We start from the raw sequence: 15,043 nt of genomic DNA, 5'->3' as shown, positions 1-15,043 counted from the left end.
AGAAAAGCTGACTGTATTCCTGTATTTGCATCATTAGAAGCGTAATGTTCTTGGTTTTAAAAAAAAACCTGACTCGCCTTCTTCAACGCAGTCCGGGGTAGCACAATGGACAATGTAATGACGTCTGCTTAGGGATCAGGAGATTGCAGTTTTCTCTCTGGTCGAGTGCAGTTCATGAATTCTTTATCCTTCCAAATTACTTTTTCTCATTGGCCTGAAGCCGTGATGCGGTTTGAATTACTTTTGCACATGACCGAGAATCCTTTCACAGTCTAAAATCAGTAAATGTTTCCAGAAATATCTGAGTGTATGTCCCAGCATCATCAAAGGAGTGGAACATGAAATGGTGCCACAAGCTGCTCATGGGCACTTGTCAATTTCCCAAACCCACCGACCTAATCATGCAGTTCCTGGCAATGGCAAGGAAACAAAATAGAAAACCCATTCTGAGCTTTGTATCTTTAGAAGCACTTTGGGAAGTGGAATCAGACAAGAATTAAAGATGCAACTGCCCCACTGAGCAGAGACAGTCGCCTTTAAGAATCTGGACATTGACTCATGTTCTCAGGATCATTAACTGATCTGAGACATTGAAAGGATTCCTGCCACAGATGCTCTGCTTCTGCTGTTGTCACTATCAAGAACAATAAATCCTGATTCCCTCAACAGGAACGGAGATAGGCCATGGCGGTGAGCATGCTAAAACCTAACCGCTCGCAGGAAGGATTCAATTATATTTGCATGAATATTTATTCTGATTTATTTTCATCAAACTCCCGTTCTGTCACTCATCTCTGTTTGACATTAGAATATTATCTACATAGAAAATGAATGAAAACACAACTCTAGTGGAATTTGAACCAGCTAGATAAAAACAGGAATTGTATCTCCAAGAGCGGGTCCACTCCCTAATTATTAGGGGATGACTTCCCTTACCAATTGGGGAAAAAAAGCTCAGTTCCATTGATAATGCTTAACAGGGAAACATATGCCAAACATTTCAAACCATGAAATATTTTTACAGTCAACGCTATTCAGCTGCATGCGTTCACAAAATTTATTTACACCTAAATTTCATTTATCTGTTTCTGAAAATCATGATCATCAGTGTTGCAATTTACAATGGGCTTCACTTTCAATAATATGCCACACTTTTCACAACCATGAGTGTTTTCACACTCAGCCTTAATCATCTGTTCACAAAATTTCTTTGCACCTAAGGTCATCCCCTCCCTACCTCCCCACCTATACACTCCTCTCCACCTATCATCTCCTTTACCCATCTTCGGTCCGCCTCCCCCCTCTCCCTATTTATTCCAGAACCCTCTCCCCATCCCCTCTCTGATGAAGGGTTTCGGCCTGAAACGTCAGCTTTTGTGCTCCTAAGATGCTGCTTGGCCTGCTATGTTCATCCAGCTTCACAATTTGTTATCTTCAATTTTGTTTGACTGTTTTTCTTCATTTTGGAAGAAAATCACATGTTTCTGCACAATGCTTAGAACAGTGGAATACCATCTACTTGTGGTTGGTTGGCTCACTGAGCTGGTTCATTGTTCTGCAGATGTTGCATTACACCAAAAAGAAAAAGAGTAACTCTTCCAAAGACAGTGGATACCCAAAAAACTGGGTCAGAAGATGCCTATCACACGAACGACACCAGAAAGATACCACACGCCCCGAAATACTCATCAAGTTGCCTTACATCAGGAACAAATTGGAATTGACTGCAAGACTCCGACGACCACTGGGCATCAGAGTAGCACACAAACCCACATCAACACTACGTCAAATGCTCATCCAGAACAAAGACCCACTACCCACTGTGAATAAGGTCAATGTCATGCACAGGATTCCCTGCAAAGACTGCAGCAAACAGTATGTTGGACAAACAGGAAGGAACTTAATCACAAGAATACACAAACATCAACTGGCAATCAAAAGACACACCCAATACTGACTCATCTCCATCAACATGAATAACAAGAACCATCAATTCGATTGGGAAAATGCCAGAACCCTGTGACAGGCAAAACAGAGAAAAGCATACGAATTCCAAAAGTCTGATACTCCACTGAGAAAGCCATCAATATACAAATACAGCTCGACCCCAAATGCACTCCATTGCAAAGAAAACCGGAAGTGAGGTAATCCAGCTCAACGGACTCACAGAGTTTAAATAACAGGCGGGAAAACTCAACAGCGCTTCATCGGAGGTTGCAATAATGTTGCTTACCAATAGAGAAATGAAACCTTTGCTGAACAACAAACCAGCTCGGCGAGACAACCAACCACAACATCAACAACTCGAGCGACGAGTCTACTCAAATTTTAAAGCTATTTGCTGTTTCTCAAGTCAAATATCCATCAGTTAACCCTGTATCTTCCTCAAATTCTTTCTTCCAGTAAGCACTTCAATCCGGAACAAATCTATCAAACCGTATTTATTCCAAAACAGACACAAGGCTCACCTTGCAGAAGGCATGTGATGGCACTTTCAGTGATACACTGCCTCCCTGGGAGCTGCAGACCTGCCCAGCGCTGCTTCAGACAGCACCATCCTTCCTGTGACATGTCCCACCGTGAATGGGAGGACAGATAGAAATAACACACTCTTGTCAATGTGTCAATGTGCAGCGAATGTTAGATTGTGCAGTGCCTCAGTAACGTGGGTGAAATGATGTTACAGAGGGCTTGTGATAGTGGGAGGGTAGAAATGTCTGTGAGAAGAGGCGAGTTTGAATTCTGATACATCGAACGCAGACGTGTGAGAGAGTTTGTAATTGTGATCAGTGATAATGGGAACTGCAGATGCTGGAGAATCCAGATAACAAAGTGTGAAGCTGGATGAACACAGCAGGCCGAACAGCATCTCAGGAGCACAAAAGCTGACGTTATGGCCCTTGATCATTCAGCTCCAGGCCCAAAACGTCAGCTTTCGTGCTCCTGAGATGCTGCTTGGCCTGCTGTGTTCATCCAGCTTCATGCTTTGTTATGTGAGAGAGGGAGAGTTTGAGGGAAAAAAAATCACTACCTCAGAGCATATTTTCATGTAAATCAGTTAATTTCTTAATGAATGACGAGTCCCAAGGAGGAAAATGGGTAAGAATAACAGCGACCATGACACGGATTCGAACCAAGGATACGGCAGCCACAATGCAGAATATTAACTACTTTACAATCACAGCAACACAGTAAAAGACATTATTTAAAAACACCATAAGAACAATGGCCGAGTATGTGTTCAGAACAGCACCAGATACAGAGTGGGAACACTTGGCGATCAGCGGACTGACGTGTAAGAACTCAAAGTGGGCTGCAATCGTTAAGTTTGATGCTCCCAGGCACTATCATTGTGTAGGTTGAAGACTGAGATTGATAGATTTCGACAAACATTGACAGTTCAGGGGAGAGTGCAGGATATCGTTGAAATGTACATTTGAACAGTGTTGTAGTTTAACATCAGTTACTTCACCAGTTTTCTCACACAAGGAAGTAACCACTGCTGCAGAAGACGACAAAATCCCTGTACCCAGGCCCGGAGTCAGAGAAACTCAGTGGTGCAGCCACAAATATACAACAGGAAATGGAGATGGCATTGAGCGCTAGGGGCGACGCTGCGCCTCCAGTGACACAATGGGGGAGCATACGATCTTTCTATGATGGTATAGAGGTGCATGAAATGCCGAGGCTGTGAGCTCCAACCTCACACGGAGCAGCTTTTAGCGCCATGGAGCAGGGATTATTGGGGCATCATGCTGTGGGAAAATGCCATTGAGCAAAACAGAATTTATTGGACCCAACCAGTCTCTCTATTTGGATAATAATCAGTACCCCTGGAAAATGCCCTATTATCGTATTATTCAATTTTCTGTAAACAGACACAGGTCATTAAAATAATCTAATCTTACGAAAAGTAACAGGAATAGACAATGGTGTGATTAGGCTCGAGTTTTCCTCACATTGTGAAGGAAAAGCAGGAAGTTGGAGATGAGAATTATCAGAACAGGAGTGATCTCATTGAATGACTGAGCGGCCTGGATAAGGTGAATGGCAACTCGCTGAGGACAAATGTGTTTTCTTTGTCAGTGAAACTCGCTGCATCACAAATTCAGGACCATTGAATTGAAGCAGTGATTGAGATTGTCTCTGATGGCTGTATATGTTGTGACTGTTGCCAGTTCTCCTCACGTCCATGTTAACACCGTAACTGCAGTGTGTAAGCCCACAGCGGGCCAGTGGTGCATTGGATAATGCACCTGACTATGGATCAGGAGATTGTAGTTTGGCTCTTACCTGGCTCGAGTTCAGTGAGGGATTTTATTACTTCTCCCTGCTCTGAAGCCGAGGTGATGTTTCACTTCCTGCAGGAACGAGAACCCTTTCACTATCTCCTATCAGTGAGTGTCACCTATGTCCCAGCCTCTTCAGAGAAGGGAAAGTTTAAATTTCGTAAAAGCTGTTCATACTGACCTGCTGGTTTCCCAAACCCAGCGACTCAAGCACTGCAACTACTGGGAATAGCAAGGAAACGAAACAAATTGCCCGGTCTCAGCTTCAACGAACTTTAGAATATCTTTGGGAAGTGGAAAAAGAGGAGAATGAAGGGTGAACTGTATGATTGAGCAGAAAGAGTTCCGGCAACATTCCCATCTTTAAGAGGATGGGGCGTTGATTCTTATGTTCTCGGGGGCATGAACTGATCTGAGACATTGAAAGGATTCCCTTCAGAATAGTTTTAGATTTGCTGTTGTCCCTGTCAGGAACAAACAGGAACGATCAGGAACCTTCTGAGGAACGGTCACTAGACCCGAAACATTAACTCTGTTTTCCCCTCCACAGATGCTGCAGGCCTGCTGAGCTTTTCCAGCAACTTTGATTTTGTTCCTGATTTACAGCATCTACAGTTCTTTTGGTTTTTATTCAGGAGCAATCAATCCCGATTCCGTGACTGGGAATCACACCCAGGCCGCAGAGGTGAAAGTGCTAAATCCTAACCACGAGACCACCAGAGCAGAGGGCAAAAGCACATGAGTTGTTTCTTAATCATGCAACTTTTCACTTCTTTCCTCTTCCAAAATGATAGCATCATTAAGTTTTTATCTGCCCATCAATCCCTGCTTCCAGCACTTGGCCTGTAGCCTTGTATGCTCTGAAATTTCAAGCGTTCATCTCAATAATATTTTCCTTGTGATGTTTTAATCTGATCTGAAATGTTACAATAAATAGGATTGAAGTTTGAGATGGTAAAACTGTGTTCATGTCACCCTCAGGGAACTGAACCTCATTTTCACCCACAACCACCATTAATCAGAGACATTCCCTCGACAGTGACAGAGGTATCAGGAGAGACCAATTCCCAGAAAGTAAGGATTTCACACACATGGCTTATATTGTTCACTTTCAGACTTCAAAATCAGAATCGGTTTATAGCAAAGAAAATAATCATTCGGCCTCTCCCCTGTCCTTGTTACTGTCCCATTGTTTCCCATCACTCTGCAATTTATACTACTCCACCTCATTCTTCCTGCCAAACTGGAACTGTTAGCAATTGGTTCTGAAAGATCTTTCGCAAATACCTGGAAGGAGAAACAGGAATGTGGTATTCCAAATGCATTTCTGGCTGGTGAAGGAAATGACATGGCGGTGTTAACACTGTTGCATCAGAAATGATTTCAAATGATTTTTAAGGAGCTCCTTTGGATGTTGTATTCAGAAGGTGGTGACAATTCCTGCAGATCCCAGAAGGAAATGAACTCACGGACATTGGCGAATCACCAACCTACAGATCCAAAACTGCAGCCATAGGTGTCCTCTGAGAGACGGTCTCATGCATTAGAAACTGCATTGTAAGAGATAAATGAATAGACTGTGCATAATAGAGCAAGCCAGTGTTCAAAAATAGTGTCGTTGGGCCCACTGTCTTTCTGCGATTTCGTGGGTATTACACTTGCCTCTCAGCGTTGCGTCCTCATTATCCAAACTAGTTGTGTGTTTCCCATTTTTCAATAACTGTGAGCAGAGTTTGTTTTTATATTGCTGTTCTCATCACAAAATCTTGCTGTTTCTAATTGGAGACAGGGGATTGGTAAAAAAAAGGTTCTGAATACCGAAAGAATCTGCTGCAGACATTGTCAAATTGATCAGAAGCTTTCTCGACCCTTTCACACGATAAGAGCCAAACGTGAGAAATGAAGTTTCTGTAAATTGTGTCCCAGGGATGGGCAGGAAGCCGCTGATCAAAGCTGCAGTGGCTGCTTTCTGCTGGCAGCAGGGAATTGGAGAGAGGGGTCAAATCGCATTGCTTGTCTCTGTCTCACTCAGTGTGGAGCAGGGAAAGAGAGACTCTTTGATGGGTGTGTTTTGAAATCAATCCTATAATGGATTTTGCGTGGGTTAAATGGAAGGACTTGGAGTCTTAGTTGCTTGACCAAAGCAATTGAAGCACACGGTCTCGATCCAGCATCTTTTCCAATTTACATTCTGATGCTGATCCAGTGAGCCACAGAAACGGACTTCAACAAACTGTGCAAAATCCCAGAATGTGGAAGTGCCGATATTGGACTGGAACAGACAAAGTTAGAAACCACACGAGGTCAGGTTATAGTCGAACAATTTTATTTGCAAGCACAAGCTTTCAGAGCCCCACTTCCTCATCAGATGTCAGTGAAAGAGATGTCGGACACAGAATTTATCACTAAAAGATCAAAGGACCACAACACTCTCTGATTGGAGAATACACTGTACTAGCCTGCTCCTTGGACCTCTTCCAGTCCCACTCTGAGTGGAGCTATGGTGCTGTTTTAATACAATCTCATCATCGTGTTCTCGTGGGTGAAATGTCGGTATGTGGTCTGTAAAATTGTTTGATCTGAAACCGCTAAGCCAGTATATCTGGGTGGTCTTGAGCCACTGCTCTTTCAGCCACTGGCCAATGGAGACACAGGAACTGGCACCAACATGGCATTCAACTTTCCCAAGCAGAGATCTGAGGAGGCGCTGTACAGCTGGAGCTCTCACTGTTTTCAGCACACGTTGCCCATTTTACTACTTTCATCACTGAAACTGTCAGAGGGTCGAGGAACTGTAAACACTCGGAAGAAAGAAGACATTACAAAATTGACCTTTTCCACCATAAGTGATGCTGGTAACACTGGGATTCAAACCCACACCTCATTATCTAATGGAGCTTAAATCCAGCTCAGCCACACTACAACTTGAAACAAAAGCTTCAAAATCGCCATGACTAGTGTTAACAGTAAATTAGAATATTTATTAATCTGATTAGTGTGAAGAAACTTCAAAACTCTTTTTTTTGTTTAAATTCTTCCCCGAGACGTGAGTACTTCAGCATTTATTACATCGTACCAGTTATCCCTGAGAAGATGGTGGGGAATGGTTCGCTGAAATTGGATCAATCTGGCCAACTGTCCGATGCTGACTGAAGGAGCTGTTCAGTCATCACTTCAATCAGCCTCCACTTGATACTGAAATAGAGGCCCTCAGATATGCCCACTACGACCAGCACGGTGGCTCAGAAATTATCACCACTGCCTCACAGCACCAGGTATCCAAGTTTAATTCCACCCTAGAGTGACTGTCTGTGTGGAGTTGGCGTATTCTCCCTGTGGCTGCATGGGTGTGCTCTGGTTTCTTCAACATCTCCCAAGATGTGTAGGCTAGGTGAATTGGCCATGCTAAGAAGCTCTTGGAGATCAGTGTTGTGTAGATTAGGTGGGTTATAGAGGTAGGATGCTCCGAGGGCCAGGGTGGACTGTTAAGCCGAAGGGCCTGTTTCCACACTGTAAGGCTTCTATGTAATGTTCTGAGGAATGACAATGACCCAGAAACCAAGGGCGTATCTCACTTGGCGAATGATTGAACCATTTTTGGACAGCAACATTCATGAAGGTTTTGAATTGGAGTTCGTTGTAATTGTTAAAAAAGGGCCTGCTGTGTGAGTCTATTCAAACAGCAGCAGAAAATCTGACCAATATGAACCCACAATGAGCCTTCGAGGTCCAAATATTGAGACAGATCCCCTGTGCCGCTTTCCAAAATTTCATCAACCTCGTTTTTCCTCCTCTTTCACTCCAAAGCCTCTCTTCCATGTTTTTCCTCAGTCTATTGTCTGACTGGGATCTCCAGCTCTGATGTGAAAGTGAACTGTCAGTCCACTGATTCTGCCAGAACTACTGTGTCCATTTAGTTTTCAGACACTTTGCAATTCACCTTCCTTCAGAAAATATGCATAAAACAAATAATGCATTATTCCCTGACTAGGGACCGTATTGTAGTGGAAACGAAGACGCGGGAGCATCAGGCACATAGTTCTGAAATCTTGCAGGTTGCTGAATCATGGGAGCTTCAACATCACTTCGCATCAATCACTTCCTCCACCTAGACACAACCAATGACTTCCATTATGGAAGTGAATGCATCATTATCAACTATGTGGATGACACAAAAAATAAGTAAGAAGCTAAAAAATGAGTCAGAAGTCAAGAGTCAAGCATGTTTATTTGAAATCAAACGCATTCGGAGAGCTGCTCCTTCATCTGTTGATGGAATTCAACTTTCATTTTGCCTGTATTTCTGTATGTATTTCCGTATTCTGCATGTCCCCAGGAGAATGGGCAATTAATGCAGAGAGGGATAATTATAGTTATACAAGCTACAGTCAGAATACAGTGAACAGCTTTGGAACCCATATCTTAAGAAAGATACATTAGCAGTTGGTCAGTGCAGTGAAGGTTCATCGCATTCTCTGGTGTGTCGAGGGAATTTTGCGTGAGAGAAATTGAGGAGGTTAGGCCTATACTCATTGATTTTTCAAAGAATGAGTGTACACCGCATTGAAACAGTTAATATTCTTAGGGGGCTTGACAAAATAAACGTGGGGAGGATGATTTCTCTGTGCGGAAGAGTTTAGGACCAGAGGTCATCATCCCATTCTGAGGGGGACAGGGACGAGGAGGATTTGTTTCCTCTCAGGGGCTATGAACCTTTGGAATTCTTTACTACATAGGGCTGTCAGGCTGGGTCGATAAGCATAAACAAAGATCAATGGACATTTATAATTGGTAAGGATTAAGTGGATAAGGCATGGCAGTGGAGTCTCCAGATTGTCAGATTATCTCTGATCTTGTGAAATGTGGAAGCGGATAAAATAGGCCATGTGATTTATATTTGCTCCTGCATCTTATTCAATGCAACAAACGTATCCATTCTAATGGCTTATTTTTCTCATTGTCATACTTGATGTCAATTTACCCACTCTCTGATTCGCTGGCTGCTTCTCTCCCGAATTTAACTCGATTTCCCTCTGCCTGTACAGTTATCAGAATAATCAGCTGTTTGGTGTAAATATAGGCTGATGGTGAATCCAAACTTTAACTGGAAAGTAATGAGTGGGAATGTAAAACAGAAAATGATAAGCTTACAGACGACATTTTAAATGACAGATGGTGCTGATCTTCCGGTTTCACCAATATGTTAGTTATATGAATATGCCCAGTGCCCATTACCTTCTTCCACTCTTTCCATTCTTGTGCATATTGTAAACCTTTGGAATGCTGCATGTTTAAACACATGTTCAAACTCTGAAGAAACGACTTTATTCTGTTTATTTATCAATAATACCTAAAAGGCTGGGCGATATCAATCTATTTGAAATTCAAAAGTAAAATGTGAATGGCTGCAAATTTCAATACTGTATGAAAGTCAGTGGGCAGAACGGCAGCAAGCTGTGTTTCTGTAATGGAGTGGTTATCATGTTCGCTTCACACACGAAAGATGTTCAGCTGAAACTGTCGAGAAGCAGCAGGGCTGCCACTTTCTTACCAACAAGAGGCTTTTGCAGTGACGTAGAAGGAGATTTCCTGCTTGCTGTCCTCATCAGCCACCCTTAATTTCTATTTATTCAGCCATCTCTGCTGTTGTGGTGAAAGAGAATGCAATTCCAAATACCTCAAGTTCTAAGTTTCGTTAGATTTCTCCCCAGGCTGGTTCTCTATACCGTTGATTTCTACTGCACAAATGGTCTTCATTTTTAAGAGTGCACTTGGCGTGCCCTGGCCCTTTCTGAAGAGTAATAGTTTCACATTTGCTTTACGTGTGAAGGCGCCCTGGATCAATGCCAAGTAGAAACCTGATTTGCTGGTGTCACTAAATCTCTGGCATATTTGGAAGCGTGGTTTGGAATTGCCCTGCTGCTACTTGCCTGAGTAGTTCATGACCCTGGCAACCCTGCAGTGGGTTGAATTGTGGGAAGGGATTTTTAGCTCGTTTCACAATATTCAATTTACTGCAAGCATGCACAGGTCAGTAAAATTATCTAAGTTTATGAAAAATCACAGTGATGTACAATATAACAAAGTGTGGAGCTGGATGAACACAGCAGGCCAACCAGGATCTCAGGAGCACAAAAGCTGACTTTTCGGGCCTAGACCCTTCATCAGAGAGGGGGATGGGGAGAGGGCACTAGAATAAATAAGGAGAGAGGTGGAGGTGGACCGAAGATGGAGAGAAAAAGATTACAAGAGAGTTGCAGTGGGAGAGAGATTCCCTGAGGTTGGTCCGGAGGGAGGAGGTTAACTCGATGTACAACGTTGTGATTAGGATCGAGTTTAACGGGGTTGTGGAGGGAAAACATAAAAGCAATGTTGAGAATTTTTCAGATCAGTGGTGAACTAATTGAATGGTTGCTTCCTGACGACAAACATGTTTCATTTGACATTGAAACTCATCAGAAGAGGAAGGATAGACTATTGAGATGAAGCGGTGATGGTGATTCTCATTGCTGGTTGTTTAACTTGTGAATGTTACTGTTACTGCTCATGCCCCTATTAACATCGCAACACAAAGGTGAATAGTCCAAATGAGCAGTCACAGTGAAGGCACCTTTCCTCTCTTTAAGAGGCAGGAACATGGAATCTGATGTTCTCATGGACATTAAATGATCTGAGACTTTGAAATAAACACTGTCAGAGCTGCATGGCTTTTGTAGTTGCCACTATCAGGAAAAATAAGCAGCAATTCCCTGACCAGGAATCGAACCGGGCCGTGGCAGTGAGAGCGCCAAATTCTAACCAGTCGACCACCAGGGACATTGATAAGGGCTACTGCATCATTTCTTAATGACGCAGCTTCTGACTTTCTTTTTCCACTGCCGTTCTGTCTCCTCCAAAATGATTGCATCATTGTGCTTTTACAACACGGAAAGAGGCTCAGCATCCCAGTTCACAGCACTTGGCTCATAGCCTTGTGTGCTCTGACACAACCAATGAGGCAGAGGGGAGGAGGCGGTGAAACGTCTGTTTGAGATGCTGACATCTATGTGAGAGAATGGGGGTTTGAGAGAAGATTGTCATCACCTCAAACAATATCTTCACGTAAAAAAGTTTGATACTTTATCACATTTCCGGGACACATGCCACAAGGAATAGAAAACATTGCCGCAAACACCCATGTCATGATTCAGATTCAAATTGAGGTTGTTGTGGTCATAAGGCAGGTACGAACCACGACACAATCACACCCCCATACAGGAGAGCACGCTTGTAAAGTGCACTCACTACGGTGGCAGAGGAAATGTTCGGAACAGCAACAGACACACAACAGGAATACTTTCCAAACAGTGCGTTGTAATGGTCTGGGATCTTTATCGTCAATGTTTCCAGAGGCTGTGGACATTCCATCCTTTAGTGTTTTGAAGACTGAGACTGATAGATTTATACAAAATATCAAAGACTTGTGGAGTAGTTCAGGCTGTTGTTGTAATGTATTTATCAAAAGCAATGCATTTTATCATTGGTTACTTCACCAGTTCCCTCCCACGAGGAAGTAACCATTTCTGCAGGTGACCATACAATCCCAGTTCCCAGGCCCAGAACCAGACAACCTCAATGAACCAGCTGCGATGATATAACCGGACATGGAGATGGCAATGAGTGCGTGGAGCTATTCTGTGATAATAGATGACAGGATAGTCTGTGCACTTTAAACCAAGACAATGTAACAAAACTGAGATAGAGCCAAGGGGATCATGTGCAGAAGGATGAGAGAATGCATAGCTGAAACAGGAGTTACCAGGCTGATATGGATAGAAGTGACACAATCAGTGAGCATGCGGCCCTTCTATGATGGTGTTGAGGCGCGAGAAATGCCCAGGGGGAGAGCTCCAACGTCTCCCGGAGCAGCTTTTATTGACATGGAGCAGGGATTATTGGGCATCAGGCTGTGCGAAAGACTATTCAGCACTTTTAATCTAAAGCAAAATAGTTTTCTGCAGCACAGATATTTGTGCATTGTGGGACGGTCTGTCCATGAAAATATCTCAACTTTAATGTAAAATGCTGCAAATATTCAACTCATCAAGAGAGAAATCTGTGCTGGGAAAAATAGAGACAAAATTTTAGCCTCCTTACTTTTGTCATGAGGCTCACCATCCACTGGGTTGAAATGTGGGAAGGGATTTTTCGCTCGTTTCACATTATTCAATTTACTGCAAGCATGCACAGGTCAGTAAAATTATCTAAGTTTATGAAAACTGACAGTAATATACAATGTTGTGATTACGCTCGAGTTAACTGAGGTTATGGAAGAAAAGCATGAAAGCAATATTGAGATTTTTTTCAAATCAATGGTGAACTAATTGAATGGTTGCTTCCTGACGACAAACTTGTTTCATTTGACATTGAAACGCATCAGAAGAGGAAGGAAAGACTATTTAGATGAAGCGGTGATGGTGATTTTCGTTGCTGGTTGTTTATCTTGTGAATGTTACTATTACTGCTTAAGCCCCTGTTAACATCGCAACACAAAGGTGAATAGACCAAATGAGCAGTGACGGTGAAGGCACCTTTCCTCTCTTTAAGAAGCAGGAAAATGGAATCTGACATTCTCGGGGACATTAACTGATTTGGAAAATTGAAATGAATCCGGTTAGAGCTGTGCTGCTTTTGTTGTTGCCGCTGTCAAGAACAATAAAACTGGATTCCCTGACCGGGAATCGAACGCAGGCCGCGGCAGTGAAAGCACAAAATCCTAACCAGTAGACCAACAGGGATACTTACAAGCCCACCTGCATTATTTCATAATGACACAGCTTCTGGCTTTCTTATAACACTGGCGTTCTTTCTCCTCCAAAATGACTGAATCATCATGCTTTTACAGCTCGGAAAAAGTCTCAGCATCCCAGTTCCCAGCATTTGGCTCATAGCCTTGTATGCTCTGACACAACAAATGAGGCAGAGGGGAGGAGGTGGTTGACCGTTTGTTTGAGATGCTAGCATCAGCCTGAGGCGAGAAAATAGTCATTGACCAAAATAGAATTTATTGGAGAAAATCACCCTCTGTGTTCAGATAATGACCCCTATCTGGGGGATGTATCTCAATTATCAACTGCTTACCATACATTTTCAACCGGAGAAGGGCCACCTGAGGAGACATAAAAGAAGGTGATGTTTTCACTTGATGACGTTTCCCGTATCGCTGACAATGTGCTGGGATAAAATCGGCAAAATCTGTTATCTGTTTCGTAGTACTCAACTTCCCGCATGCATATTCCTACACGTTGTCCAAATGATGGAAAGAGAATTAGATTTATCTCATTGAGCTCTGTGAACGTTATTGTCAAATTATTGAGACAGTGAAAGTAGAAATGTGTGACTTCTGCAGGTTTGCAGCTTCAGTCTGTATTGGACTGTAAAGAATTTGATTGATTTGATCCTGATTGAAGGGTTTACTGGAAACAGGGAGCTGAGCAAGATATTGGATAAACCAATTCAGCTCTGAGAGCAGAAACAGTAAATTCTTTTCTTGCAATACAAATGAGGTTTTACAGCAGAGAGAAGTTTGCTGCATTGAATACGGGTTAATGGGACCATCATCCCTTCACAAGACTGGGTTAACTAAGGAATTAGGAGGGGAGCTGTCTCGACTTGCTTGTCTTTAGTTGTAATGAAGTTACATGGAGAAACCTCGCACTTATGATTTATTATTACAAAAAACATGGTTTTTAAAGGTGTGTTTTATTATTCCACGTGACTCATTGAAAATTGCAAAGGAACTGAGTTTTGTTGTGTTTTAAGTGTTAGATTGCGGAAAGATGGTTAGCTCAGATCACTGGACGGGATTTGCGTTGCCTAGTACTCCATTTAATTCCTTCTCGAAAGTCTGTTGGGTTGGAATTTTCCCGACATTTGACTCCTAACTCAAGTATTTTATTGAATTCAAACAACAACACCTGTGATTCCGAATTATTAGCCGAACGGAAATGCCACTAGTGCCACGTCTCTCTGCAAGTTGGTTATTTTCCCATTGTGTGGGCACACATCCAAAATATTTGTCTTCACTTTCTCCATGTGTGTTCCTGCGCTGCTTTTGCCTCAACGAACCCAATTGCCAAAACCCCGATATCAGGAAGTCTGACATCATTGAGAGCAGTTCTGTACGAAAACCTGATCGAGGTATTTGACAAAATGGAAGGCAACCTGGGTCTGCCCGGGTTTTGAGGCATTGTCAATGCAATAGTTTTAAGAACAAACTTAGTACAACTCTTTCTAAACTAAGTCAATTCCCTGTTGCTTCGGGAGAAACGGCAGCAAATTGTGTCAATAACAGTTGCTTCCCGTTCTGACTCCGTGCTCCCAGAAAGCCTGCTGTTTCTGCCCTTTCTCCTGGACCGGCGTTGGTCCATTTCCTCCCTTGGCAGGCAGTGCTTTGCACTTGACCAAGCTAATGCATTTTGGGAAACTGCCCTTGTCTGCACAATCCGACAATGTACAGCATCCAAAGAGCAATAGAAGCAGTTCGGGAGATTGCATTTAGATTGAAGGGAATACTCTCAGCTTGTGGAAAATTATGTCGATGAAACAAATGAAACTGGCAGGTCAGCATACAAGAGGATCTGGTTTTGTGGATCATTGGAGAAAATGTTAACAGCATAGGACCATTTGAAAACACTGATCCCTGGTTAATGAGTCCAGCTCGCTCCCACTTCACAAGGAATGCTCTTGCCTGCTATTTAGTGATGGCTCACTGA

The sequence above is a fragment of the Stegostoma tigrinum genome, unplaced genomic scaffold (genome assembly GCF_030684315.1).
Source record: "Stegostoma tigrinum isolate sSteTig4 unplaced genomic scaffold, sSteTig4.hap1 scaffold_49, whole genome shotgun sequence".
Lineage (NCBI taxonomy): Eukaryota > Metazoa > Chordata > Chondrichthyes > Orectolobiformes > Stegostomatidae > Stegostoma > Stegostoma tigrinum.
The sequence above is the reverse complement of the archived record's forward strand: the minus strand, read 5'-3'. Positions refer to the sequence as shown.